General features: G+C 36.4%; 1 non-coding gene across 1 annotated transcript; it reads left to right on the top strand.

Moving 5' to 3' along the window:
* Window positions 1–519: 519 nt before the first annotated feature.
* Window positions 520–625, top strand: LOC140870071 (small nucleolar RNA R71). Its single transcript, XR_012147053.1, has one exon. It is a non-coding gene; the product is annotated as a small nucleolar RNA R71 (small nucleolar RNA).
* Window positions 626–11,329: the final 10,704 nt, after the last annotated feature.

Below are 11,329 nucleotides of genomic sequence, written 5' to 3'. Positions count from 1 at the left end.
TCCAAATATGACCTGCCCTCATCCTTTTGATTATTGAACTCCGGTGGAGGATTCAACACATTATTATAATTTGCATATGAAAAATTATCATGATTGCGCAAACTAGGATGATATTGATTTGGTAAAGGATTACCTCGATAGCCAGTAAAATTGCGGTTGTTCACATACTGAGCTTGCTCCACACTATCAAATCCATCAGCAGAATTTAAGGCAGTCGCCAGTGATGCTGTCTTTGTAGAACTTTGATTTCCTTTGGTCAGTGCAGCCAACTGTGTAGAAATAGTAGCCATATGAGCAGTCAAGGCAGTGAACGCATCAAACTCATGAATTCCAGCAGGCTTCCTTATAGCAGATCTCTCACTCGGCCACTGATAACTATTAATCGTCATTTGCTCAAGCATCTCATAAGCCTGTTCAGGAAATTTAGAAAATATTGAACCTCCAGCTGCAGCATCCACAGAAATACGAGTTGGCTCATTCAAACCATTGTAGAATAACTCAATCTGTTCCCAATCCAGAAAATTATGGTTTGGACACTTCCTAAGCAACTCCTTGTACCGCTCTCAAGCTTCATAAAGCTGCTCAAAATCTTGCTGTTTGAAAGTAGTGATCTCAATTTTCAGCTGGGCAGACTTGGCAGGAGGAAAGTACTTAGCCAGAAATTTGGATGCCATGTCTTCCCATGTAGTGATACTCCCAAGAGGTAGTGACTACAACCAACTACGAGCATTGTCCCTAAGAGAGAATGTGAACAATCATAGTCTGATGGTGTCCTCAGTAACACCATGAATCTTCACTGTGTCAGCAATCTCCAGAAAAGTACGCAGATGCAGATTTGGATCTTCAGTAGCTGCACCCCTGAACTGATTCTGCTGCACCATATTAATCAGAGCTGGCTTCAACTCAAAATTATTTGTCGTGATGTTCTGCCGAGCTATCCCAGAATAATGAGTATTGATCACTGGTCGAAAGTGATCTCTGATCGGCACCGGAGCATTATTGACAGCTCTTTTCCTTTCTTCAGCCATTTGTTGCAACTCTTCTCTTCTAGCTTTTCTCAAAGCTTTAGCAGTTTTCTCGATTTCCGGATCAAAGAGCAGTAAGTCGTAACTTTGGATTTTTCGCATAAACTGCATAGACAGGAAAGATTTAAAATTAGAACCAACAAAATAAAATAAAATTCTCTAAATCAAAATTAAGACCAATTAGCACAATTTAATATAAATCAAATAAAATTCAATCCCCGGCAACGGCGCCAAAAACTTGTTGCGTGTTTTTCGCTCGCAAGCGCACAATGTCAAGTTATAATATAGGAATTAAGTCCAAATTGATCCCACGGAGAATGAATAAATGATATTATATCAAATATTTGCAACTAATAAAATCCTAATTCTATGTAGAGCTACGAAAGTGGTTTGATTTTTATAAAACTAAAATTTGCAAGAAATAAAATTAAATAACCATGAGTTCACGAGACGAAAATTCAATAAGCGATGAATTCTAGAGGTTTTACTTCACTTGACCATCCACCAGTTTAATTCATAGAGAAATCTATATCATAAATTCTTCTAGTTTACTAACCAAGAATCCCTATTATTTTCTACTACCTCTCTCGAGTGTCAAGCAGAAATTCGTATTCAATAGCAAACTCAATATCTCTATCTAAGTTCAACTATTAAATCCGGTAAATAGCACAATAATTCTTACAAAGGATTCAATGGAGTTATAGGCCTCTCGAACTCTATAAACACCAATGATATATTTTCCTACGGTCCTATTCAAAATCGCCTCTCTCGAGTGCTAGATTTCAAATAAATTTAACAATTCAAGTAATGATCAGTTAATTGAACGCAATCAATTCAGGAAAAACACAAATAAACCGAATGAATAATTCTAATATATCAATCAAAATATCAAAAACATGGTTTCAAGTCAAGCTACGTCGTTCCTCTAGACAAAGGAATTAGTTCATAATGTAAATAAAAATCAAACAAAGCATGTTCTTGAACATCATTCAAAAACTAGGAGAAAAAATGAAATAAAAATGAAGGTAGATGATGCTTCTCCGTCTCCGGTAGTCGCTTCGTCCGTCTTCGCACCAAGAATGCTTCTTCTCCCTTTTTCTTGGTCTTTAGCCGTCTCTAGCCTTCAAAAACTCTAAATACTCTCTAAACCCTCCTATCCTCCAGAATAAGTCATAAAATCCCTTTTAAATTCGATTAAAGAATTTCCATATTTTTGGAGACTGCGCAGCGCTGGAGCGCTTCTTCCTCGGCGCTGGGGCGCTCAAGTTTCGTATTTTATTTTTCAATGATGGACGTCTAGCGCTGGAGCGCTTCCAAACTGGCGATGGGGCGCTTAAGACATGAAATTACGGATGCTGAAATTTTGAATAGAATCCTTTTACTGAGCTACAGAGAAGCGCTGGAGCACTCCAAATGAGGCGCTGGGGCGCTATTCCTTTTGTCCAATGCGCAGCAATCTTGCAAAAATCAATACTTGAGTTTTAGTCGTCGGATCGAGCTGAAATTTTGACAGCAACTTTAAAACATCCAAAAATTAAATTTGAACGGTGCAGATTGGATTTGGATGTTTTTATAAGCTCCAGTAATTTTGTAAACTTTGCTGTCTATAATTCGTCTTTCCGCTTCTTCTTGCTACTTTTCTTCAAATATTTTCAACTCACAAAAACAACAACAAATACGCATAATATCCACTCGATACATCACAAAATCCAATTCAAATCATATATAAATTAAGTGCCTAAAATGCACTTATCATCTCTCCTACTATTCCCTCACCCTCCCAAACGTTTCCTCCTCCATTGAAGCGACCAAAAGCTTCCCCAAGCTTTGTGATTTCGATTTTAGCTCGATCCGTCCAATAGAATTTAATTCTGAAGTGATTTTTGCAGTCACGACATCGAGTGCTTCGTTCTGTTGTAAGTTTCTCTCCGATCAGATATTATTTATTTTTCGGATGTAGTTCGAATTTGTTTCTTTTCGGGTATGATGTTCTTGAGATTACTCTTATCGTTTATTCTCAGACGGAATTGAAATAGAGCGTTGATTGGATTTGATATGAATTTTCTTTTGATTTTTGAAAATATGGATTTTGAGATGTGTTGGTTTTGATTTGGAATGGATGTTTGTTGATTGGAAGGAGTTTATTTGGTTGATATTATGTTGTCTGCATTTCCGGTTTGTCAGAATATAGTCGTTATACCGTCAGTTTGAGTTTTGGGAATATCGTTTGAATGTGATCGTACCGAGTTTTGAATGAGGTTTTGAATACCGATATTGATCTTGTGACTTTTTATTTTATATTGAATCGAAGTCAGTGGAGTTGTGAGATTGCAGCTTTGATCAGTTGGAAGATTTGAGCCGGTATAGTATCGATTCTCTTACTTATCGATCGAAGAACTTGAATAGATATTGAATTGAGTTTTGTTGTTTTACAGATTGGAGATTGTGAAACGACAAGAAGGTATAAGACGACTTTGGAATGAAATATGACGATTAACTCGAATCCGGATTGATTCGAGTGTCCTAGAAGAAATCACATATTGCATGTTTAAATGTTTACTTGATATATGATTGAAATGAATTTTTGAGTGCATGAGAATACATATGCATTCATATTGAGCCGATTGATTATTCATTTTGAATTAGACGATCTGGAGATTATAGTTGAGTGGCCTTGGTAGGCGAATTACTACGAGTGTCGATTAACTCTCTATAATGCTCTGGAGTCTAGAGGATTAAAATATACCTCGTCCACCTCAAAAAGTGAGTTTGGTGTGATTGTTGGATATTTTAACCTCGGGATCCCAAACCGAAGAAAGAAAGAAGAATTCCTTTTGATTATCTGAGTCTGATAATCCAGAAGTTTTAAAGTCATGCATATCATTTTAATTCCGCAGTTGAATGAATTACTTGAGGAATATGTGGAATTTGATTATATATCATGTTTTGATATATTATGTGATATTGTATACTAGTCTCTTTTACTGGGAATATTATTCTCACCGGATTATCCGGCTGTTATCTTTGTTTGTATGTGTACTTGACAACAGGTAGGGCAGGACCGAGTCAGATGCAACATGGCTAGGTGGTTGAGATGATAGAAGTGAATCTTTGATCTTAGGAGTCGTTTATGTATTCGAATTCCTTTTTATATTTTGAATAAGATTCGAACTAGTTGGATTTATGCTTGGTGTATTTTGGAGGATTGTATGAATCTAGATTTGGAATACTTTCATACCTTGTTGAATGGAATTATATTGTTATTGTGGAAGAGTTTGAGTTGAGATTGGTTTTGAGAAGATGAAAGAAAAAACCAGAATTTTTTTGGTATAGAGCATCTCGCTCGATCGGTTGAATATTACCGATCGAGCGAGCACCCCTGTACCGAGGCAAAAAGTTGGGCTTTTCTCGCCCGCTCGATCGGTAAGATTTAACCGATCGAGCAGAGGTTCCAATTTTTCTAGGCAGTGGATTTGGAGTTTTCAGCCGCTCGATCGGTTGAATCTTACCGATCGAGCGAGCCCTATTTTTTTAAAAAAAAATATTATTTCTTTAATCCTTATTGTTTAATTGCGTTGATCGTTTGCATTATCCTAAGATTAGTTGATTAGAATCGAGGCCTCACACTTTAAGTCACCAATATCGGTGTGAATCAATTCTAGAGGAGTGGTACATCTTTCAATAGAATGAAATGACTAATTGGTCATTTTTGCTTCAACACAAACTGTTACGCCTTAAACGCATACAAATCTCGTGTGATGAGATTAATGTTTTTAATGCATTAACAAGTCTCATAATATTATGTTTTGATGATTACAAAACTCGGTTAATTGTTACTAACCATTTAAAGTGAGATTTTGCAGATTAGATTTATTGACAAATAAATTATTGGAAGTTATTTTGAAGCTATCAATGTATTTATGAAGTCTCAATTTGCTCATATAATGGACACAATGTTATGTGGATGTCATGGAACATTGTTAAGAGATATGAAGAAAAAGACAAGAAGAAGCCAAAGTATGGAGCAGCAAATTCCGAAAATTACTGGGAATTTTCTAGGCGTTGAAATCCGATCTTCACCAGTCATAATTGGGATGAGGAAGTTTTACATGTGCTGTCCAAATTTGAGAGAAATCCAATGGCTAGATATGAAGTTATGATTTTTCCACAAAAGTTGTGCAGTACCTATTTCTGCAGAACTTGAAGTGAAGGATGAAGAATCAATTTCTGAAAATTACTGGACGTGCTTGAGACATCCAAATCAAATCTCTACCGATCAAAATCAATATCAGGAAGTGTTAAAACTTATATAAAAATTTCATATCAATCCAACAGCTAGATATGGAGTTATGATTTTTCCACAAAGGTTGCACAGTACCTATTTCTGCAAAACATGAAGCAAATGATGAAGATTCGATTTCAGAAAATAACTGGGAATGTTTGAGAAATCTAAATCCAATCTCCACCGATCAGATACAAGATTATGATGTTATAAAGCTTTTTTACAAATTTCAGGTCAATCCAACGGATGGATTGGGAGATATAAATTTGTCAACTTTGTTGCACAGAACAAGTTCGAAAACATGATGAAGCAACTTCCAAAAACTACTGGGCATGATTTATTCGTTAAAATCAAATCTTCACCCTTCAGAATGAATATCCAGATGTTTTAAAGCTTTGGTTTAAATTTCAGATCAATCCAACGGTTAGATTGTGAGATATAGTTTTTCCACAAAATCCGCTCAGTGCTGGAAAAAAGTAGGCAGCGGCGCCGAACACTTTTTGTCACTCCTTGACTTCTCAACACACGCCTCATGCACTCAAATCAGATTCAAATCTTTGCCAACTATAAATAGAGGCCATCCAAGGTCATTTGGAGACATCCCAACTCATATCTTCTCTACTTTGCAAGAAATTTCTCACTATCAAAGTGTGTGTGTGATATATTCAAGTATTTGAGAGTGTTTGTAAAAATAGTTTGTGAGTTGGTTGTGTTATTGTTGTAAACACTTGAGTGTGAAGCCAAGTGTGTTGTGCTATCGTTGTAAGCACTTGAGTGTGAAGCCAAGTGTGTTATGTTGAGGCTATCCTTGGAGCCCTTAAGGCCAAGAGTTTGAGTTGTATCGGCGCGGTTATCGTGTTGAGTTGTACGGCTATCCTTGGAGCCATCAAGACCAAGACGTTGAAGTGCTAGTGGATCCTTGGTTAATCGATCTTAACCAAGAAGGGGAGACGTAGACGATTTATCGTCGAACTTCCATAAACATCTCTTATCCCTTTTATTTACATTACGCATTTATTTACCGCACTTATTATTAATTGCTTTAAGTCTTCTGCTTGCGTACTAGCATAATCGCTTTAAATTGCTAAAGTTGCCAATAGAACCTAAATCCACCCCCCCCCCCCCCCATTAGGTTCTAACAAGTGGTATCAAAGCCACCTTTTTCAAAATATTTTCAAAAAGGTTCTTATGGAAAATCTAGCGAGCGACCATGCTCAAGGGCAATCAACAAATCGTCCTCCTCTTTTCAATGGCATAAACTATGGATATTGAAAAAACCGAATGTCCCTATATATCCAATCCATAGACTATGACCTTTGGAAAGTTACTGTGAAAGGTCCCTACATACCTACTAATGAGGTTGAGGGTGTCAAAATTCCTAAGGTAATGGACGACTTTTCTAAGGAGGATATGAAACTTATATCTCAAAATGCTAAAGCCATGAATATTCTTCATTGTTCCTTAGATATGAACGAATACAATCGGATCTCGATGTGCTCATCCGCTAAAGAGATATGGGACAAGTTGGAGATATGCCATGAAGGGACTAATCAAGTCAAAGAGACGAAGATCGATCTACTCCAACTCAAATACGAAACATTTGAGATGGAAACCAATGAGGATGTTGACACAATGTTCCGAAGGCTTACTCAAATCATCAATGAGTTAGCCCAACTTGGAGAAAAGTATCCATCCAAGCAAGTTTGGAGAAGAGCTCTATGCGCCCTACCCAAGGAGTGGGATGCAAAGAGGACTGCCATCATTGAGTCCAACAAAGGTGACACCGCATCGTATGATCTTGATCAAATCCATGGGACCCTAAAAACCCATGAGTTGGAAGTATCTACAAGGAAAGAGTCAAAGAGAGAGGATGAAAAGACCAAGGCAAAAGGGATTGCCTTATCTACCCAAGTCGAAGAAGAAGATGATGATGATATGACACTCTTTGCAAGAAAATTCAAAAGATTTATGCGAGGAAACAACTTCAAAAAGAAGACGGACAAGGAAGTTACTTGTTACAACTGTCAACAATAAGGACATTATGCAAATGAGTGCCCTTTCAAGAAGAAATCTGACAAAAGAAAGAAGAAAGCACTTCTAGCCACTTGGAGCGATAGCGACGATGACGAGGAGGAAGCTAACATTTGCCTCATGGCTAAAAGTGATGACATCGTCTCCGACGACGATGACGAGGTATCTTTCTATGACGAACTACTACATGCATATAAAAAAATGTTTGATATGGCTAAGTCACTTAGAAAGGAAAATAAAAACCTTAAAAATGAATTAGAAACTAAGGGGCATGAAAACGTAAGATTAAAGGATGACATAGCCCACTTAAAAAAATCTTTTAATAAGTTCAATGTTAGTAGTAATAAATTGAATAATCTACTTTGCATGCAGAAATGTAGTTTTGATAAGGGTGGAATAGGGTACGGTAAGAAATCAATAGACTTTACTAGTCTAATTGCTAAAGCAAAAATGAGATCACCCCCTACATGCTCTTATTGTTGTAAAATTGGTCATGCTAGATATAAATGTAGATCCTTGAGATTTCAATATGATCAAAAGAGTTATATGAAATGGAGGCCTAAGAGTACTTAACAACTCATCAGTTGGCATTATGAGATCATGATCTAAGGGAGTTCATCATAGACCGGTTTAAACTGCCTTGACTTGCGACTGGTCTTCCTGATGAACGTTGCTCTGTCCAAGAAAATAGGTTTTTAAAGAGGCCATAGCCCTACCTACTACTGGGAGCACTCTTAGAAAGTGGCGATGATGTTGCTATGAGAGACTGAACTCTTAGAAGTCTATTTTGTATCTCTCTTTTCTAACATTATGGACCCAAAAGAACTAAAGGGTACCAAAACCAATTTTTGCAGGGAAACAGGAAAACTATTCTCCCTAGCATATGGTATCTAGACAGTGGATGTTCTAGACATATGACGGGAAACAAAGAGCTACTCCAATCCATCAAACCAAAGGAGAAGAGATCTGTCACCTTTGGAGACAACAGCAAAGGAGTTATCGAAGGAATCGGCTCAATAGGTATTTCTAAATCCTGCTTGATTGATGATGTACTCCTAGTGAAAGGGCTTAAACATAATCTACTAAGCATAAGTCAATTGTGCGATAGAGGTTATGAAGTCAAATTCACTCCCCAACACTGCACTATATCACTCATGACTGACAAATCCATAAATTTCAAAGGATATAGAAGTAAAAATGTATACAAGGTTTCTTTAAATAATTTATCTTTATCAAATATTAAAAGACTTGTATCCTTGAATGTTGATGACAACATTCTTTGTCATAGACGACTAGGTCATGTTGGTCCTAGTACCATAAAAAAACTTTTTAAACTTGATTTAGTTGTTGGTATGCCAAAACTCAATTTAAAATTAGATTCTGTTTGTGATGCATGTCAACTTGGCAAACATACAAGAGAATCTTTTAAAAGCAAAAATTTTGTATCAACTTCTATGCCCCTTGAACTTCTCTACCTAGATCTATGTGGTCCCTCGAGGAACGCTAGCCTAGGAGGGAAGCTTTATGCATTTGTCATTGTGGATGATTTTTCACGTTACACGTGGACATTGTTTTTAGCCCACAAAAATGATGCCTTTTATTATTTTAAAACTTTTGTCAAACGAGTTGAGAATGAGAAAAATCTTTCTATAAAACAGATCCGTAGTGACCACGGAACTGAATTTCAAAATGAGAGTTTTTCAAACTTTTGTGAAGAGAAAGGCATCGGTCACAATTTTTCTTGTCCTAGGACTCCTCAACAAAACGGGGTCGTTGAGAGGAAAAATATGACACTTGTGGAGATTGCAAGGACCATGATATGTGAGCATTCTCTATCAAAATATTTTTGGGCTGAAGCAATGAACACTGCTTGTTACATTATCAATCGTGTATCAATAAGGTCAATTCTCAAGAAAACTCCATATGAATTATGGAGAGGGAGAAAGCCTAACATTTCATACTTTCGAGCTTTCGGTTCCAAATGCTATATTCATAATAACGGTAAGGACAACCTTGGCAAATTTGATGCCAAATCCGGCAAAGGTATTTTTCTTGGATATTCTACTACAAGTAAGGCTTTTAGAGTATTTAATAAACGCACTTTACTTGTTGAAGAATCAATGCATGTAATATTTGATGAATCTATGTCTATAGTTCCTCGTAATACTAACGATGATGTAGAATTACTCGAAGAAGAGATGGCCTCCTCAAGCTTAAATGATTTAGATGTTTCTGTTGAGGAAACACCACTTCCGAAGGATTGAACGCTTCACAAAGATCATCCTATGGATCTTATCATTGGAAGTCCTTCGAAGGGAGTAACCACTCGCTCTTCAATTAATAATATTTTCAATCATCTTGCTTTTGTTTTGCATGTTGAACCTAAGTGCATTGATGATGCTTTATTAGATAATTCATGGATTATTGCTATGCAAGATGAGTTGAATGAGCTTAGACGTAATAATGTTTGGAATCTTGTTCCTAGGCGTACTAAATGGGTGTTTAGGAATAAACTTGACGAGCATGGTACTATCACTAGAAATAAAGCTAGGCTTGTAGCTAAAGGATATAGTCAAGAAGAAGGCATAGATTATGATGAAACTTATGCGCCTGTTGCTAGACTAGAATCTATTCGCATGCTACTTGCTTTTGCTTGCTCTATAAATTTCAAGTTATTTCAAGTGGATGTCAAGAGTGCATTTCTTAATGGTGAATTGAAAGAGGAGGTTTACATTGAACAACCTGATGGCTTTGTTGATACTACTTTGTCTGATCATGTGTTTAGACTTAACAAAGCCTTGTATGGATTGAAACAAGCTCCTAGAGCTTGGTATGATAAATTGTCTACTTTCTTGCTTTCAAATGGTTTTTCAAGAGGAAAGATCGACATTACTTTATTCACCAAGAATGTCAAAGATGATTTATTAATTGTGCAAATCTATGTTGATGATATAATTTTTTGTTCTACTAATGAAACTCTTTGTCAAGAATTCTCTTAAGTTGATGCAGGAACACTTCGAGATGAGTATGATGGGGAAACTTAACTATTTCCTCGGATTACAAATCAAACAGTGCAAGGATGGGTTCTTTGTGAACCAAAGCAAATACATCAAAGAGATTCTAAAGAAGTTTGGGATGAAGAACACAAAATCATCATCCACACCGATGAGCACAGCAATCAGACTCGACAAGGATGAAAATGGTAAAACTGTAGATCAATCTTTCTTTCGTAGTATGATTGGCTCCTTACTTTATGCTACTGCTAGTAGACCGGACATTATGTTTAGTGTTTGCTTGTGTGCACGATTTCAATCATGTCCAAAGGAATCACATTTGTTCGCCTTGAAACGCATTTTCAAATATCTTTCAAATACTCCAAATCTCGGCTTGTGGTATTCGAAAAATTCTTTCTTTGATTTAAAAGCTTACTGTGATGCCGACTTTGGTGGATATAAGGTGGACCGTAAAAGCACTAGTGGAACTTGTTTTTTTTTAGGAAATTGTTTAGTTTCTTGGTTTTCAAAGAAACAAAATTGTGTTGCGTTGTCAACGACCGAAGCCGAATATATGGCTGCCGGTAGTTGTTGTGCGCAAATTATTTGGATGAAGCATCAATTGCTAGACTATGGTGTATCTTTTTCAAAAATTCCTATTTTTTGTGACAACACAAGCGCCATATGTCTTACAAAGAATCCGATTCAACATTCGCGCACCAAACATATTGATATTCGTCATCATTTTATTCGTGACCACATCGAACGAAATGAAGTTGAACTTCAATATGTTGACACAACTAATCAAATTGCTGATATTTTTACAAAACCACTAGATGAAAATACTTTTATTCGTTTGCGTGGTGAACTTGGCATGATTGAGTTGTAATCGCTTGTAGACATAAGTTTAAATTTAATGTCATATTAAGGGAAAGCTTAATATTAAATTCGAGCAATTTAATGTTGGATAATACAAATTAATTGTATTTATTTAAAGT

The sequence above is a fragment of the Henckelia pumila genome, chromosome 4, assembly GCF_033568475.1.
Source record: "Henckelia pumila isolate YLH828 chromosome 4, ASM3356847v2, whole genome shotgun sequence".
NCBI lineage: Eukaryota > Viridiplantae > Streptophyta > Magnoliopsida > Lamiales > Gesneriaceae > Henckelia > Henckelia pumila.
Note: the sequence above shows the minus strand (reverse complement) of the source record. Positions and strands in the feature narration are given on the sequence as shown.